Source organism: Notothenia rossii, assembly GCF_949606895.1.
Source record: "Notothenia rossii genome assembly, chromosome: 7".
In the NCBI taxonomy this organism is placed as follows: Eukaryota; Metazoa; Chordata; class Actinopteri; order Perciformes; family Nototheniidae; genus Notothenia; species Notothenia rossii.
The window spans coordinates 38,430,871-38,450,466 of record NC_136905.1 but is presented as its reverse complement, the minus strand read 5'-3'; the positions used below and the strand labels follow the sequence as shown (position 1 = coordinate 38,450,466).

The following is a 19,596-nucleotide window of genomic DNA, read 5'->3' as shown; positions in this document are numbered from 1 at the left end:
TTACCATTGCAATCTAGTAAATCATTAACAAACAAAATACCCCTCTCATGCCAATCAATCCTAAACAAGGATTTTCTGTTTATAATAATCACTCTATTGTTCCATAAAGTAGATCCATGAGGAGAAAAATTGTGGGTAAATATCATTTTCCAATAATGAAGTATCTGCTTATGAAAATTTGACAATTTGGTCGGAATCTTATTAACCTCAAAATCACATTTTAAAAGAAAATCAAACCCTCCTAGACGTTTAAATATGGCCTTTGGAATATGGAACCACATGGATTCTGTCTGGGACAAAAAAGCTTTTAACCATTTTATTTTAATTGTTCCAATCATCGATTCAAAGTCTAAAGCTTTAATTCCGCCTTTATCATATTCTTTAACAAGCTGTGACTTTTTAATGTAGTGAGTTTTATTTCTCCACAAGAATTGGAAAATAATTGAGTTGTTTTTTTTAATATTAGCCGTAGAGACAAAACATGAGTGGCATGGATAAATAAGTTTAGATATACCTTCTGCTTTAGTAAGAAGAACACGTTTCAAAAAGATAGTAAGATCTCTAGTTAACCAACGACTGAGAGATTTCTTCATATCTGTGATACGGTTACAAATATTAAGATCTTCTCTCCTGATATCATTTTTAGATAATGTTATTCCTAAATATTTCACTTCAGGTACCACTCTAATAGAGTCAATAATGGAATCATCACATGAATGGATAGGGAGTAATTCACATTTTTGAAAGATTAAGAGATAACCCTGATGCTTTTGAAAAAATTGAAATTGTGTTAAGAGTTTCCTTTACCATGGATTTATTCTTTAGGAAAATGGATGTGTCATCCGCAAGTTGACTAATTTTAAATTCTTTGTCAAAGAGGTTAATGCCTAATATTTTGTGATTCTTTATAATAAGTGTTGTTAATACTTGGGTGGTCAGAATAAAAAAATGTTGGGAAATAGGGCAACCCTGTCGAATACCAAGTAAAACCTGAAACCTAGGGCTCATTCCAGGGTTCAAAGATACAGAACTATAGATGTCCGAATAGAGCATCCTAATTATGTTGCGGAAATGTTCACCAAAACCCAGAAATGTCAGAGTTTCCATTAAAAAGTAATGTTCAACAGGATCAAAAGCCTTGTAAAAATCCAGAAATACGAGACCTTCAGTATCAATAAACTCCTGGTAATCGAGCATATCCAATATCAGTCTGGTATGGTTATGAATACTTCTGCCCTTTATAAAGGCTGATTGACATTCATCTACTAGTTGATTCAGACCTGAGTTTAACCTGTTAGCATAAACATGTGCTAACAGTTTGTATTCATTACATAGTAGGGTAATAGGTCTCCAATTATCCAACAAAAGATTATTTTTATTTGGTTTTGGAATTAAGGTAATAAGGCCATGTTTCATGGTTGGCGAAAGGTTTCCTGCTGAAATGCAATCTGTGAAAGCCTTATAAAGCATTTCTCGCACATCTGACCAAAAACCTTTGTAAAACTCTATGGTTATACCGTCCAGCCCTGGTAATTTGCCAGCAGACATTTGCAATAATGCAATATCTAATTCTTCAATTTTTAGTCGATCGTCCATATACTGTTTAAAAGGATCATCTATTGTCTTTTTGAATTTTGTAATTTTACTTAAAAAAGTTATTACAATTTTCTTTAGAAAACTTTGAGTTATATAAATTGCTTTAAAAAAGTCTAATTTCTTCGTTTATCTGGTCTTGATTTTCAATAGTGACATCGTTAACACTCAGTTTTTGGATTTTCTTTTTCACTTGTCTTTGCTTTTCAAGATTGAAGAAATAAGAAGTGTTTTTCTCTCCTTGCTCAATCCATCGGGCTCTCGAACGAATAAAAGCTCCCTTAGCTTTTTCCAAATACATATTGTCTAATTGAGTTTGTAAATTGTTCAGTTTAATTTGCTCATCCAATGATAACTCAGCTTTAAGGCATAAATTATTAATTTCACTTGTCATCTCTTGTTGTTTTTGTTTCTTTAATCGAGAGGAGTATTTACTGGAATTTATCGCAATCTGTCTCACACTAAATTTAAACCATTCCCATTTACTGAGAGATGACATATCCAAAGCCAGAGTTTCTTTTATCAGTTGTTTGATCTTTTTACAAAAATATGCATTCTCCAAAAGACTATTATTGAATTTCCATATAGGTTTAAGATTGGGACTGAAGTTGCAAAGTAAAATGGACAAAGAAATGACACAGTGATCAGTCAGAGGTGATGCTGAAATGTCACACTTTGAGACATTATTAGTTAAACTAATAGAGATTAACCAATAATCGAGCCTAGAACACTGACCATTTTTAGAAGAGTTAAACCAGGTATAGTGTGCCTTTGAGGGATTATTTATTCTCCAAACATCAGTTAAATTAAGTTTAGAGGCCAAGTGAATAATAGAATCATTAAAATGATGGCAATGTCCCCTTAAAGGAAGACGATCTAACCACTCATCAGGAACTACATTAAAATCCCCTCCGATTATAATCTTATCAGTCATAAAAAGTACTTTCCATTCCTCTAATTTTTGGCACAAGATTGAAAGAAAATTATTGTTTTTAATCTTTCTGTTATATCCATAAACACACACCAGTATGTAATTAGTCCATTAACATCAGTCACAACCGTTAGCCAATCACCGTTTGTATCACTCCTGTGGTCAATTATATTTCCAGGGTAACCTGTCAAATAAAATGATCACTCCAGCCGAATGTGATGTTCCATGGCTGAAAAAAATGTTGTCTCCCCATTGTACTTTACAGAACTTAGTGTCTGCCTCTGCAGAATGAGTTTCTTGCAGAAAAACACAATTTGCCTTTTGTTCCTTACAAAAAAGAAAAATTGCCTTACGTTTCACATTGTTTTTTAGCCCCCTAGCATTTAAGGATATGAACGATAACATTGAAAGAGCAAAGATAGAATCCTTAAGAAAATGCGCAAAGGAATGCTATATCGATGCGCAGGAGTGAGTAACGTAGCCCTTAACAAACATATTTAGTGCAATAGCTCACAACATTTTGAATATAACCTGAGACAAGTCCAATCCTAAAAACACTCAAACTGAGAACTTCAGCATACCTACTGAGGGCCGAAAACCTGCTCCCTGTCCCTCCAGTTAATTACTGCGGTGTTTTTCACGTTATTCCGGGTCCACTCTTTTGTTGTCAATCAGCGCGAAGCCGTGTTAAATGTTGTACAATTATGTGCGCCCTTGCTCAGTGTGTCCTGCAGAGGGCAATGTTGTCTGCATTGCGTCCAGGACGTGACGTCACTGACTATACCTTGCACTACATGTGGCCTCTACCTTATCCGTTCAGATGTTGTTTGTAGTGATGGTAAGGGTTAGGGTTAGGGTAAAATAAAAGACCTTTGGGGACAGGGATGATAGCTCATATATGAGACTTCAAAGGTCTTTTATTTTGAAACTGTACATCAGAATGTCCTGATTTTTTCTGAGTGACGACATGGGTTGTCCTGCTATCACCCTGGAGTGAGATGGATCTATGATACTGGACAATCTTTGTTTTATTCTCATCCAAAAACAGGGATGATAGCTCATATATGAGACTTCAAAGGTCTTTTATTTTGAAACTCTACATCAGAATGTCCTGATTTTTTCTGAGTGACTAGATGGGGTGTCCTTCTATCACCCTGGAGTGAGATGGATATATGATACTGGACAGTTTTTGTTTTATTCTCATCTAAAAACAGGGATGATAGCTCATACAATAGAGATTTCAAAGGTCTTTTATTTTGAAACTCTACATCAGAATGTCCTGATTTTTTCTGAGTGACTAGATGGGATGTCCTGCTATCACCCTGAAATGAAATGAGTCTTTGATACTGGACAGTTTTTGTTTTATTCTCATCTAAACACAGAGGGATGATTTTTTTTTACTCTACCGTAATGCATAGGATATTCGCGCACCGCAATATCACGTGAGGGCTGGCTTGACTAGGTTTTCCCGAGTGGAGGCTGGCTTGACCGCAGTTAGTTTAGCATACTCAGCCCGACTCAGCCTGGTTGTTCCTGGCCCTAGAACCACGATTTTATGGGGACATTACATCACCAGAAGTCCCAATTTAAGGGGTCATTTCTCCCCCAACATTTTTTTTACTCACTATATCAACAGCCCCACCAAAAATATTTTCCACCAGCCGCCACTGCACCTGGGTCACATATTGAATGTCAGGACTGAGAGGTACACCCCAGGGTCCTTGACAATGAGGAAAATGTTGATGAAAGAATGGGAAATGCATCAGGTCAAAGTGTTCAAGGTGATGTTTCTGTGGCTGAATGTGAACAGCCAGGCACTGAGAGTGAGGCTAGAAAGAACCCACCTAGAGCTAGGAGAAAGCCAATGCACTTACAGGATTATGAGACTGAGGATACAGTAGACCAACTGGTAACATGTGTAGACTCTTGTTATAGAGCAGTTTGTGACATACCACAAAATTACAAGGAGGTCATAGGTTCAACCAAGTCACGGCAGTGGATCAATGCAATGAATGACGAGATGCAGTCACTAGAAGAGAATGACACATTCAAGATCACCCAGTTGCCTCTAGGCAAAAAGGCAGTGGGGGGTAGGTGGGTCTATACTCTCAAGTGTGATACTGATGGGTCAGACAAGTATAAGGCAAGATTTGTTGCAAAAGGTTACAGCCAAAAACAAGGCATTGACTATGAGGAAACTTTCTCACCTACAGCTGACATGACAACTGTTAGAGTTGTCATGCAAAAGGCAGTGCAGGAAGATTTAGTTTTACACCAAATGGATGTGAAAACTGCATACCTGCATGCACCCATTGATTGTGAGGTCTATTTGGAACAACCTGAAGGTTATGAGAAAAAGTCAAAAACTGGAGAAAAGTTAGTATGCAAATTACAGAAGTCCCTATATGGTCTAAAGCAGTCAGGCAGAAACTGGAATGCTCTGTTACATGCATATCTCACTGAAAATGGTTTTGAACAAAATCCTGCTGATCACTGTCAATACACAAGGGAAAAACAAAACGAAAAAGTGATTCTGATTGTATCGGTTGATGATCTGATAATTGCTGCTAACAATGAGGAGGTTCTGAAAAGTGTCAAAATGATGCTCAATGATAGGTTTAAAATGAAAGACCTGGAGAAATTAAACAATTTTGTTGGTATAGATTTTAACCAGTCAGAGGGTCAAGTCACAATGTCACAGGAAAGGTATGTGAACAAAATCCTCTCCAGATTTGGAATGCAAGATTGTAGGGTCAGAGAAACCCCATGTGAGTCTAAACTTGAATACACAGAAAATGCTGAAAAAATGGAAGAGCCAAGGATGTATAGAGAGGCAGTAGGAAGTCTGATCTATTTGGCTACATGCACTAGACCAGATTTAAGTTTTGTGGTCAGTAAACTCCGCCCCGCGGGCCCACCACCTACGGGAAACAGCGATGGGGTCGGGTGCGCTGCCAGAAGGGTGGCAGTGAAGGCAGAGGGTCTCGACGGACCAGACCCGGGCGACAGAAGCTGGCTTTGGGGACGTGGAACGTCACCTCACTGGGGGGGAAGGACTCGGAGCTTGTGCGGGAGTTGGAGCGTTACCAGTTGGATCTGGTTGGGCTCACCTCTACGCACAGCGTCGGCTCTGGAACCTTACTTCTGGATAGGGGTTGGACTCTATTCTTCTCCGGAGTTGCTCAAGGTGTGAGGAGCCGGGCGGGAGTGGGGATACTCACAATACCCCGGTTGGGTGCTTCGTTGTTGGAGTCTACCCCAGTGGACGAGAGGGTCGCCTCCCTACGCCTGCGGGTTATGGGGGGGAAAACTCTGACTGGTGTGTGTGCTTATGCACCCAACAGCAGTTCAGAGTATACGGCCTTCTTGGAGACCCTGGAAAGAGTCCTGTATGGGGCTCCTGTATGGGGCTCCTGAAGGGGACTCTTTAATCTTGCTGGGAGACTTCAACGCACATGTGGGCAATGATGGAGACACTTGGAGGGGAGTGATTGGGAGGAACGGCCCCCCTGATCTGAACCGGAGTGGTGGTTTGTTACTGGACTTCTGTGCTAGTCATGGATTGGCCATAACAAACACCATGTTCGAACATAAGGATGCTCATAAGTGTACGTGGTACCAGAGCACCCTAGGCAGAAGGTCCATGATCGATTTCGTTATCGTATCATCAGACCTGAGGCCGTATGTTTTGGACACTCGGGTAAAGAGAGGGGCGGAGTTGTCAACTGATCACCATCAGGTGGTGAGTTGGGTCGAGTGGCGGGGGAAGCCTCTGGATAGACCTGGTAAGCCCAAACGTGTAGTTCGGGTGAACTGGGAACGTCTGGAGGAGGCCCAAGTTCAGGAGGCCTTCAACTCACACCTCCGGCCGAGCTTTTCGGGCATTCCTGTGGAGGTTGGGGACATTGAACCAGAGTGGTCGGTGTTCAAAGCCTCTATTGCCGAAGCCGCGGCGGGGAGCTGTGGTCTCAAGGTCCAAGGTGCCTCAAGGGGCGGTAACCCTCGAACCTCCTGGTGGACACCGGTGGTCAGGGAAGCCGTCCGACTAAAGAAGGAGGCCTTCAGGGATTTGTTATCCCGGGGGACTCCCGAGGCAGTTGCAAGGTACCGACTGCCCAAAGGGTAGCAGCCTCAGCTGTGGCCGAGGCAAAGCAGCGGGTGTGGGAGAAGTTCGGAGAAGATATGGAAAAGGACTTTCTGGCAGCACCAAAGTTGTTCTGGAAAACTGTCCAACACCTCAGGAGGGGGAAGCAGGGAACCATCCAAGCTGTGTACAGTAAGGATGGGACGTTGTTGACCTCAACTGATGGAGTGTTAGGGCGTTGGAAGGAGCACTTTGAGGAACTCCTGAACCCGACAACTCCGCCCTCTATGTTAGAGGCAGAGCTGGAGTATGACGGGGGATCGACACCAATCTCCCGGGGGGAGGTCACTGAGGTCGTCAAACATTTGCACAGTGGCAAAGCCCCGGGGGTGGATGAGTTCCGCCCAGAAATACTGAAGGCTCTGGGTGTTGAGGGACTGTCATGGTTGACACGTCTCAGCAACGTTGCGTAGAAGTCTGAAACAGTACCGAAGGAGTGGCAGACCGGGGTGGTGGTTCCCCTTTTTAAAAAGGGAGATCAGAGGGTGTGTGCCAATTACAGAGGCATCACACTACTCAGCATCCCCGGGAAAGTTTACTCTAAGGTACTCGAAAGGAGGGTCAGGCCGATTGTCGAACCTCAGATTGAGGAGGAACAATGCGGATTCCGTCCTGGTCGTGGAAGGACGGATCAGCTTTTTACTCTCGCAAGGATCCTGGAGGGGGCCTGGGAGTACGCTTATCCAGTCTACATGTGTTTTGTAGACTTGGAGAAGGCGTATGACCGGGTTCCCAGGGAGTCAATGTGGGATGTGCTGCGGGAGTATGGGGTGAGGGAGTCTCTACTCAGGGCCATCCAATCTCTGTACTCCCAAAGCGAGAGCTGTGTCCGGGTCCTCGGCAGTAAGTCGGACCCATTTCAGGTGAGGGTTGGCCTCCGCCAGGGCTGCGCTTTGTCACCAATCCTGTTTGTAATATACATGGATCGGATTTCGAGGCGTAGTCGTGGGGGAGGGGGTCTGCAGTTCGGTGGACTAAGGATTGCACCACTGCTTTTTGCAGATGATGTGGTTCTGATGGCTTCATCGCTCTGTGACCTTCAGCACTCACTGGATCGGTTCGCAACCGAGTGTGAAGCGGCTGGGATGAGGATCAGCACCTCCAAATCTGAGGCCATGGTTCTCAGCAGGAAACCGATGGACTGTCCAATCCAAGTAGGGAATGAGTCCTTACCCCAAGTGAAGGAGTTCAAGTATCTCGGGGTCTTGTTCTCGAGTGAGGGAACAATGGAGCGTGAGATGGGTCGGAGAATCGGAGCAGCGGGAGCGGTACTGCAGTCGCTTTACCGCACCGTTGTGACGAAAAGGGAGCTGAGCCAGAAGGCAAAGCTCTCTGTCTACCGCGCCATTTTCGTTCCTACCCTCACCTATGGTCATGAAGGATGGGTCATGACCGAAAGAACGAGATCGCGGGTACAAGCGGCTGAGATGGGTTTTCTCCGCAGGGTGGCTGGTGTCTCCCTTAGGGATAAGGTGAGAAGTTTGGTCATCCGGGAGGGACTCGGAGTTGGACCGCTCCTCCTTCGCGTCGAAAGGAGCCAGTTGAGGTGGTTCGGGCACCTAGTTAGGATGCCACCTGGGCGCCTCCCTAGGGAGGTGTTCCAGGCACATCCAGCTGGGAAGAGACCAAGGGGTAGACCTAGAACCAGATGGAGGGATTATATCTCTTCGCTGGCCTGGGAGCGCCTTGGGATCCCCCAGTCAGAGCTGGTTGATGTGGCCAGGGAAAAGAACGTTTGGGGCTCTCTGCTGGAACTGCTACCTCCGCGACCCGACCACGGATAAGCGGGAGAAGATGGATGGATGGATGGTCAGTAAACTTTCCCAGCATTTTGCTGAACCAAGTGAAGAGCATTGGAGCACTGTGAAGCATGTGTTCAGGTATCTTAAGGGTACAACAGACCGTGGATTATGCTTTAAAAAGGATGACGCAAGTAAACTGGGCCTAATAGTCCATAGTGATGCAGACTGGGCCTCAGAGGTTACAGACAGACGTAGCACCACAGGGTACTGTGCCAGTCTGAGTGAGAGAAGCTCTCTCATTTCATGGAAGAGTAGAAAACAACCAACAGTTGCACTGTCTACCTGCGAGGCAGAATACATGGCCTTAGTGTCAGCCATACAGGAGTGTATGTATTTACAACAGCTACTCAAGGGTATTGATGAGTATCAATATGGGCAAACCAAGGTTTATGATGACAACCAAGGAGCTATTGCACTTGCCAGAAATCCAGTAAATCGGCAGAGGTGCAAACATATCGATATTAAATATCACTTTATCCGAGAAACTGTGAACAGTGGGAGGATATCTTTGGAATATTGTCCGACTGACAACATGGTAGCTGACCTAATGACAAAACCAGCCACTAAGCTACAACTGAAAAAGTTTGCTCAGTATTTGTTTGGCACTTAAAGTGCAAGAAATGCATATATGTGCCATTGTATTTTTGTTGTTTATTTTTGTATTGAAGGCCAAATGGGGAGAATATTTGTTTTGTTTGTATTCTGTTATGAAGATGTACCACAATAAGATAGGATCGAGTGGGGTTGTTAAATGTTGTACAATTATGTGCGCCCTTGCTCATTGTGTCCTGCAGAGGGCAATGTTGTCTGCAGTGCGTCCAGGACGTAACGTCACTAACTATACCTTGCACTACATGTGGCCTCTACCTTATCCATTCAGATATTGTTTGGATCGAGAGCTGAGCGGCAGCACAACCGCATCTCTCCTACCACGATAAATAAATATGCCTAATGAAGGCTAAAGGAAGCTGTCTACTACTGAGTTCTATTAAATCTCCACCGCAACGCACTCCGCCTAACAAGCCTTCCTTCAGAAAAGCTCTCTTCCCCTTTCTCCTGGCTTGTTGAACCAGTGGCCACAGCTTGGAGCGAGCCTCCCGGTCCTCCTTGGAGAAATCCTCTTTGAAACAAATGTGCATCTCGCTGCAGACTCTCGCATCTTTGGACTTTTTCCAGATCTCGTCACGAACAGTCCTCATCCCGAACTGAATGATGATTGACCGCGGTGTGTTGTTGGAAGTAGCAGCATTACCCTTCATACCCAGCCGATGGACAGTGTCTACTGAGTCACGCAGCTTTTCCACAGACAGCGGAGTAACTCTTGTGAGTATCCCGATCACAGCTTCTCTTGTGTTTTCTCCTTCTTTTTCAGGCAGACCATTCATCCTCAGATTCCACCTCCGTTTCTAGCGGGCTTGCTCCTCGCCAGACTTACGTAGTAAAGTGTTATATTTCAGAAGATCATCAAACTTTTTCTGAAGAGCAGAAATGTCTTTCTTATTTTCTTTAGCTGCTTCAGTGTTTGCTTCAATGTGTTTTTCAAAACATTTTAACAGCTCTGTCTGTTCATCCATTTTTCCGGATAAGACTTGTATCGCCTGGAGAATGGTGCTGCTGCTATCCTCTGCCATTTGTGTTTCGCCATGAACCTTTGATTTCTTTGGATTCGGTCCTTTAGTTGGTGTGTGGTCCCAATTTATTTTGTGTCCCTTAGAGTTGTCCGCTTCCATGTCCTCAATAACCGAGTCGTCACACGCCTCACGGAGAACTTTTACGTTGTAATCGTGGTCGGTCATGCTAGCAGACACTTTATGTCAAAAGTGTTGGTAACTGGAGAATTAAAGTAAAATGTGACTATTTAAGCTTCTATAATAACTTAAAGTGTATCATGAATAAGCTATTGCCTGTCGGTTTTGCAGACAAGGACTAAAATCTAAACTTTTTCTACGAGCCTGCAACGTTGTTGCTTCTTACTCCGCCATCTTTGTACGAACACATATGGTACCCATGGATGTATAATAAGAACTGGGTTGCGTTCGGATAGTTTAAAAATCAGCTCCTAAGTTCTAACCCTATCTCCTATTCCTTGACCGCTGAGTGAAACGTCACGGGGTTAAGGGATAGTGGATAGGAGAATTCAAAAGGATTTAGGAGAAGAGACTGCGGTACTTTAGAGAATCCGAATGCACTTTCACTATCCGACGTGTTTATGATGAGCCAGCGGACGTCATTTTGTGCATCTGCTGCTGTGGGGAAACTATGGAAACTACAGTTTTCTATACAGCGGACTACAACATGGATGTATAATAAGAACAACGGACTCATCTAGAGACTGCACCGTGCTCTGATGCTGTTGCTTTATGCTTTATGAACAACAGAGAAACATATTCTTCATGACCAAAGTTGGAATTGAAATAAAAAAGTGAAACTTATGCTCATCACCCTCTCCCTCCAGTCCACATTAATACAAATGATCCCAATACGTATGATTGTATGAACTATGAAAACATCTTAAAATCAATACAAATGTATTTATTATAAACGTCAGTCTTTAACACCTACAGTATATCACCATTCAAACATCTTTTAAAAGTTGAACAAACCCCACACAGCTCAGTGAAATGTTGACTTTATTTGATCATTTCAGTAAAAACTAACGTTCATATTTCTCTTTTTAATTATAATACTGATGAACGTTAAAAAAAAGAAGCACTTTGGCAGCTTACCACATACGTTTTAAAATGCTTAATAAGCACCGTAACTTTCATGATATCATTTCTCCGTCATAATCGTTTGTTTCCGTGAACGGCCGACTGTTGTGTGACGTCAGATGCTGCGGCTGCAAGGCATTGTGGGGCAGCATTTTCTCCTCTCCTTTTGGTTAGGGAGGTCCAGTGGTTCCTAAGCTAAAGGAGGTTATAAAGGAAGTTTGAAACCTCCTTTCCTATCATTCTAGAGAATTTGAACAGCACTTATCATGGCTGCCACTGAGGGACTTCCGGGTCATTTCACGCGGTTAGGAAGGTTCCTAAGCTAAATGGACTATTCGACTGCAGCCCTGGATACAGCGTGGGAGGCGGGGCCTCATTCATTCCTATGAGAGTTGCTCATTGGCGCATGATGATAAAATGGCCCAACTTTTGAGAGAGCGTGTCACTACCCGATCCGTCCCCCTGCCCGATCGGTACTGCGCATGTGCGAGATGGTCCGCCATATTGGAGAACTCACGACGGCAACCCAGGAAGGACACTTGACACAGTGGCTTTTGGCAAAGCTGAAAAATAAAACGAGAGAGAGAGATGAGTTATTGTTATTAGAACGTGACTTCACTATTATTTAACAACTCTTTTTATTGGGTTATTTTATTTGGGGTTAACTACATTGTCAGAATAAGTGAGAAATTAATTTAACTTCTGTTAGACAGCTATCATACTGAATAAATATTTACTGTGAATGTATGCAAACATGTATATGGCATATGGCTGTCTAACAGACAGTTCATAGACGGACAGACGGGGTTCTGCAAGATGGCGGAGTGAGAAGCAGCAACGTTGCAGGCTTGTCAGACTTTTTTTGCCATCTGTGAGGAAAATAAATGGGGCTCAGAGCCTCAGAATACTGAAATCTGTATTTTTAAAATCTTTTTTTCCTTCTAATTTATTATTCTTTTCTAAACAACACACTGTTATTTACTCAACAATAACACACAATTATCCTTGTTTTTATTTATTCGTTCAATTCTATAATCTTGGGCACCGGAAGCAGACGTAGACGGTAAACTGATTACCCAAGATCCTCAGCTTGAAGCTCAGGATGTTTTAGCTGCGATGCACGTTTGGATATGGTGTTAATGCGATATGATATCCGAAAAAAAATCAGAGTTTAGGATGGCCGAAGACACTACACTACCCACAGTCCCCAGCTATCGTTTGGGACTACAGTCCCGTTGACAAACCCCGTGATTAATCTTCAAGCTCTGGGATTGGTTGTTGGAGTGGCAGTGCGTCAAGGTTACGCCGAGCGCCAAGCTCTTTGAAATGGAACGAAACCACGGCAGACTATTCAAAACTGGACTCGAACGCCCCCCCCCAGAACTACACATGCTGGCTATTGTGTTTCGCAACATGTTCTCTATGGCACGTCTCCACTGGAAATTGTAGTTTTAAAAGACGTTTTCGTTTTTCACAAAATTAGAAGTTGACAGTATTAAACTGTGTGCAGCCCTGGAGGTTTAGGCGATAGGAAACACATTGGTGTGTACAAATTGAAAACATGTAATTACTAAATGGGTGAAAATCGCTTGTATCCATAATGGGCAGCATTAATATATACCCACATGACAGCTCATTGTTACTTTGTAATTATACTCCTCTACAATTCAGAGGTTAACCTGGTATTTTTACTCCACTACATTTATTTTAGTTACTTTGCAGATTCTGATTAATGATGTGAAATATAAACAACCCTTAAAGCAGACTTTAGTTACACCTGAGTAAAATTTAGGGAAGGTGAATGTCAAGTGCCAACAATCAGGAGCGATATTTGATAGTTGGTGCTTGAGAAGACTAAACATTTATCTGCAGATCTCTATAAAGTATATTCATTACTCGTTATTCTCTACTAATAGTTAATTAAAAACTGTATATGATGACTATTTTGCACATCCCTTTCAAGATTTCAAGATTTTCTAAGGTTTATTGACATATCATATACACAACTACAGTGTAGTTATGCAATGAATGAAAAACTTGGGTCGCAGGTTACTCAACAGTGCATTACAAGACATCTATCAATATGTGAATACCTCCACCATTAAACTGTCCAATTCTGCACATTTCTTACTTTCTATATACACATAAGAGTATAATTAATGTGTATAATATAAGTTAAAATAAGTGCTTCAACTTAGTTAACATTGCAGGAAAGCAATATATTAGACGTTAAGTACTTTGTCAGGCTTAATATTTATCTGTAGATAGATACCCCCAAAGCTTTTTTCTTATTTGAAAGAAGACCTTAACCTAAAGTATTATTTAATGTGTTAATAAAGGTTAATTAGATTGTCTGTTTTGCAAATCCTCATATTAATATCTTTGTACATCGTGCACTAAACTGTTTTATTGTAGAGATCACTTAGAGTATCTTTTTGATTTTTATATTCTATATTTCTATCATTGACCTTCTACTTCCCCCCCTATGAAAGTATGTACTCTTAATATTTTGTTCATCAAATAACATTATTCAACAAAAATAATTCAATAACTTGCTTTAACCACTAGGCGGTGTACATAAGGTACACACAGCATACTAATAATAACTTTGTATTATTAGTGTAGGACACTTATGTATGTGTATGTATAACATCTGAAGATGTGTAGTTGTATTCATGTTTTTACATAATTTTACAGGATATTGCTATCCTATTTCTCATGTTTTACTTCTAACATTAATATCTGATTTGTAAAACATCACAGACAGAAAGGTATATCCACAATTTAATGGTAAGCTATTGAAATTGTGATTCCATAGATGTGTCTCCCATCACCCAAAACCCCTGACTATTTTCTCAACTCAGTATTTACATTCTTATATTCAAAGAAAATGAGTAATATCTTTAAAAACTACAAGTCCTTTTCTATCAGCTGTGCACCGTTATGGTGTAAATATAACCCAATTGGATCTAATATAAAAGTCAGCCGAATTAAGGCTGGTACTGCAAGGAGACGTATTGTGTGAAAATAAATGGAAGATGTTGTTTAATTGCTGATATATTTATGATCCACATCACATATTCAGTTTCAGTGGCTGTTCTTCCTGTTTGTCTAGAAGTCTTCTCATCAGGGCTCTATAAATAAAGAACTACGGCAGATGTGTAATATGTAATGCAGCCGAACCGTGTATTACAATGTCGTTATGTGATGACTTTCAAAGAGAAAAGCAAGCACACTCGGAATAAAGTACTATTTTCTTTTTTTAAATGTTTTTCGGATTTCATATCGCATAAACACCATATCCCAACGTGCATTGCGGCTAAACAATCCAATCACCGAGCTTATAGCTGAGGATCTTGTGTTGTGAATCGCGATGATGCTCGAAATGTCCCTTATAGGCCTAGGTCTGTTTCCGGTGACTTTATTTTGAAATTCAGTTCCTGAAAAACGGCTAAAAAGCCTGAGATTAGAATTAAACGAATAAATAAAAATAAGGATAACTGTGTGTTATTGTTGAGTAAATAACAGTGTGTTGTTTAGAAAATAATAACAAATTAGAAGAAAAAAAAGATTTTAAAAAATACAGATTTCATTATTCTGAGGCTCCGTGCCCCATTTATTTTCCTCACAGACGACAAAAAAAGTCAGACATTATACGATTACAAATAAAGTCAATAATCGTGGCTTCATATTGAGTAATAACATGTTTTTATGGACCACACAGCTTCCGGTCTTCTCAGAACCGACCCTATCCATTTGCGTCTCATATGCACCCAAAACTTGGACTCAGCTGGGAATAGTTGGCGTATGATAGGCACGCAAAATCGGACTTTAGCGTATCTATTGCACGCATTTTCCAATGTGTAAAGTCGTGTCATTTGTAAGCAGACTGAAGAGAGTGGGTTGATAATACATATGACATCTATTTTTAAAATGTCTCCAGTAGCCTACCGATAAAAAGATCGATAACGTTGGACCCTAACGGTACCACGGTCTTTAATAATTCAGCCCCGGGGCCCCGTTAATACCGGGGCTCGGTACCCATCCCTACTTTTAATTATTACATCATCAATATTACATTTCAAATAACCAAGTACTTGGTATCTCACAAAGAGCAAGTGGCTAGTGCTGCTAAGAACATACCAGGCTGCCTGGTGGTCTTGGTGGTGGGGCATTCCTTTCCAGTCAGGCTCCTTTACCCTAAGGTTTCGGTGCCCCAAAACGCCACAGCCAACTCCTTCACGAACATGGAGTCCCTTGTGTTGTTTTTTATTTTTGCCCAGACCTCTGGACGCACTGGATTCTCCCCTTGCAAGTGAATCTGACAAAAATCCGAAACATAAAATGTGTACAGTAGCCTATACATAAAATGTAGACACCAATATGTGACTGAGGAGCAAAAATAAAAAGGCTCCACTATAGAAATAATATATACCCTCCCATGCGGCTCACTCTTTGAGTGGGGGAATATTGGGGTGTGTGGGTGTCCAGGGTGGCGGCTCACACTGTTCAGGTGTCTCAGATTGTTCTTCTACAGAATGTGAGAGACACAAAGAAAGTGTAGCAAAAACATTTCAACAGTAGTATAAATTCATATGCGTATATCTTGATGGTTGATTGTTTACACATTTCACTGCCACCTTGTCTGTTTCTTTTATTGCAGTTGCAGTTAAAATGCAAAATCGATCAAAGATTGACATTATTATTTGCTTGCAATTTGACAACAAATGTACTTACTTTGTGAAAATACTTGGTTTAATAGTTTATCCAAATTAATTTTTTGATTTGCTGTCCTGTAGGTGGGGACTTCCCCTTCCAGCTCAGCTTTGGAATCCTCCAATTTAGCAGATCTTTATAATATAAATAAAAATAAAATGATCAACGAAACAGCCTTTTAGCCTATACCACCAGTCAAATCTGTTGTTACCCTATGACTGGTAAAAACACAAACATTAAGTGTATCTTCTGTATTAACCGTCTATAGATGTTTCAGTGTCATACAAATGAGTTCCTGTTGTAATTGTGCAGCTGTATTATCTGGGAAATAGAAGAATCAGATCAGGATTCGGTATTGGTATCGGTATCAATATCAAATGACTCGGATCGTTATTAGCATCAGCATTTGATACAATACAAAGATAACTCCACTCCTCTCCTACCACTCTTACCTCTAATGAGCCTTGGTAGAACTAGTTTCCGAGTCATAGGGTCCAGAACGGATTGAAGACATGTGAAACAGAGGACAGGCATGGTTCCCAAGAAACTGGAACTTTGAAGACGTGTTTTCATCTTTTCTGCCTGAAGATTCACAAGTTCTTGATCAGGTGTTTGATGTGGGCTGGCATGATCCTTTCTGCAGCGATAAATAAAGAAAACAAAGGAAACATTTTTAATAATAGTAATGATGGTAACAACAATAATATTAATATAACTATTTATATAGCACTTACACAATTGCAAAGTGATTCTCACAACGAAAATAAAGAACAACACAATATCAACAATACAAAAACTAAGCATTAAGTTGATGCATTAAGAAATGCTAAACATTCTGAGAGGCCGACTACAAAAGCTAGACTCAATGGCTCTTAATGACATCAATGAGCAGTCCCAATACATGCTGTTGTATAAAAAGAAATAGAATAGGTCCAGATTTCTTCTATTTTGTGTTGGATGATTTGTTTTATTGATTGCTGATGGATTTTAAGATGTGTTTTACAATTATAACAAAAATATTATTGTAATTGGAATAAAAAAGTTTACAAATCATAGTAATAAAATCACTAGCAATATAAAATTTATTCAACAGCAGTAAAGCATTAAGTTGCTAAATTAACGTACACTGAACTGTAAAACGTAACACTACTTAGGAAAGGACCTGATGGCAAGGCAAGGCAAGGCAAGGCAAGGCAAGGCAAGGCAAGGCAAGGCAAGGCAAGGCAAGGCAAGGCAAGGCAAGGCAAGGCAAGGCAAGGCAAGGCAAGGCAAGGCAAGGCAAGGCAAGGCAAGGCAAGGCAAGTGCAATTTATATAGCACTTTTCAGCACGTGGCGATTCAAAGTGCTTCACAAAATAAAAAGTAGTTTTTAGTCTGGATTTGAAAATCGGAAGTGTTTCAGCGGACGTGCATGATTTAGGCAGTTTGTTCCAAATTGTTGGGGCATAATAACAAAAACTGCTTTTCCATGTTTAGTGGTTATTCTCGGAACAGAGAGCAGACCCGACCCAGAAGACTCCTGGATGTTTCATAGTGATAAAGGAGGTCGTCTATATACCTCGGTCCTAAGCCATTTAGTGATTTAAAAACTAGCAGTAGTATTTTAAAATCAATTATTTGGTCGACTGGAAGCCAGTGTAATGATCTCAGAACCGGAGTGATGTGATCAACTTTTCTAGTGTCAGTGAGTACTCGAGCAGCAGCGTTCTGAATCAGCTGCAGATTTCTGATAGATTTTTTAGTGAGCCCTGTGAATACACTATTGCAGTAGTCGAGTCTACTAAAAATAAAAGCATGGACAAGTTTTTCTAAATCCTGTTGCGACATTAGTTTTTTAATCCTTGATATATTCTTCAGGTGGTAGTATGCAGACCTAATAACTCTTTTAATGTGACTGTTAAAATTCAGGTCTGAGTCCATCAGAAGGGTTGACTAGTAGGACAGCAAAGAAGCGGAGGAGGTCTATGTCATGTTTACAATGCACTATTGGAAATTACATTGCGAAGGCTAAATTCAAACTCAACGCCATAAATAACTGGGTACCAAAGTGCTTTACCTGAGAGAACACGTTCCACACGGAGCAGCAACCATCCGGCTGGGCCTTTTGCTGTATATCATCTCCTCCGTCTCCAACGTTTCCAGTAGATCTCTACTGCCTCTGTCCAATAAAACAGAAATGCCCCCAAAAAATCATATTTAAAAAGTGAAAAAACAATAACTTGCTTTTGGCATTCAAATGGATTAGAATCTCATCTTTTTCCTGGATGTCAGGAAGGCCTGGAAGTCGTTCCCTTCAAGTCCACAACCGGTCATAGGAGTTCAAATGCAAAGCCTGAACGATGACAAGAACAAGAGACTTACATTTTACAAGATAAATAAAACCAGAGCAGTGTGTACGACATCCAGAGAACAGATCAAATCCCCTGACAGACTCACACACTTTGGTGATGTCCTCATCTGATAATGATGTTTCATTTTTAGCAGCAAAGTAACATTACTCAAGGTATATGTTGGACCCAACTCATTTACAGTTGTGCAACGTAACAATAGCCTCCTAGCAAACTTAAAGTTACGTTAACATTAAAGGTGGAGTAGGTAATTTTGGAGAAACCAGCTCGAGTGCGCTAGAATTTGAAAATACACAGGCCGTTTCTCAATCGCGAGGATGCTTGCTTGGTAGCACATGTCTTCCGAGTCACTTCCTTCAGAAGCTAGACAAGAATCCTTCCTGGCATTCGGAAAACGAAGAGTGGAATAGGCGAGCAAGTGTGCGTCATATGAGAGGCCCCGCCTTACATTTTCCGCCACAGATTTGGGGAAATTGGTCCGTGCGCAAAGCATTGTGGGGATTTGAAGGACGCGAAGTCTAACCATGTGCAGCCTCGAAATTACCCTCAAACCAAGGACGCGGCCTCGGTGGAATTCAAAGTATGCTGGAGATTGGAACAGTCCTTCGGCGGCACTCGATGACGTAGTATCCTTGAAATATTGGCTTGGAAGCCAGTTTCCTCGCGATTGAGAAACGGCTACTGTCACTTCCTTACAGAGCCCCTCCTCCAACACACACGAAAGCGCACATGACCAATGAGGGCACAAGATAAGTTTGTGCACAGATGGAAGGCTGACAGGCAGGTAGGCCATCCAGTTATTTTAGCCGGGCCGGCTAAAATGATTGGTCGTGCTTTTTACAGTATCACGGCTTCCACAGAAGAATCTTTGTATGGATTTTTTATCAAAGCACTTAAGATATTGATTGCTATCGGGATGTTAAGAACATTCCATGGAATATAACAAAAAGTTTATCTGGAGCCCCGTTTTGTTCACACCGCCCAGAGCCCGACTGGTGCTGCCGCTGCTGCGTCATGACGTCACAGTTTATGTCGCTGATTTTCTCCCCAATGGCGTTACGGCGCTCACTACAACAACAACAATGGTGGACTGCGTTGAGTTGATGATCGTGTTGCTTTTAATCATACAAAGCCAGATTAAATTAAATAACGACTTTTCCATACTTATACTTTTCTCCAGTGCCGTGGTTCATTGTTTATTAATTCGGGTTAGCTCACACGGCAGTGGCCGCTGTAAAGTATTCACTGTCACGCCATGCTGGTATGCCAGCCTCACCAGCAACACCATGCTGGTCTACCAGCCTTTTGTGCCGGCAGACCACCATAACAACCAGCTTCACCAGCATGAAAC

General features: G+C 41.5%; 1 long non-coding RNA gene across 1 annotated transcript; it reads right to left on the bottom strand.

The window, feature by feature from the left end:
* Positions 1–11,609: 11,609 nt before the first annotated feature.
* On the bottom strand, positions 11,610–18,183 carry LOC307013395. Its single transcript, XR_013800973.1, has 6 exons — positions 17,954–18,183; positions 16,350–16,534; positions 15,919–16,031; positions 15,617–15,712; positions 15,325–15,502; positions 11,610–11,744 (listed from the first exon to the last, which is right to left on the bottom strand). It is a non-coding gene; the product is annotated as an uncharacterized lncRNA (long non-coding RNA).
* Positions 18,184–19,596: the final 1,413 nt, after the last annotated feature.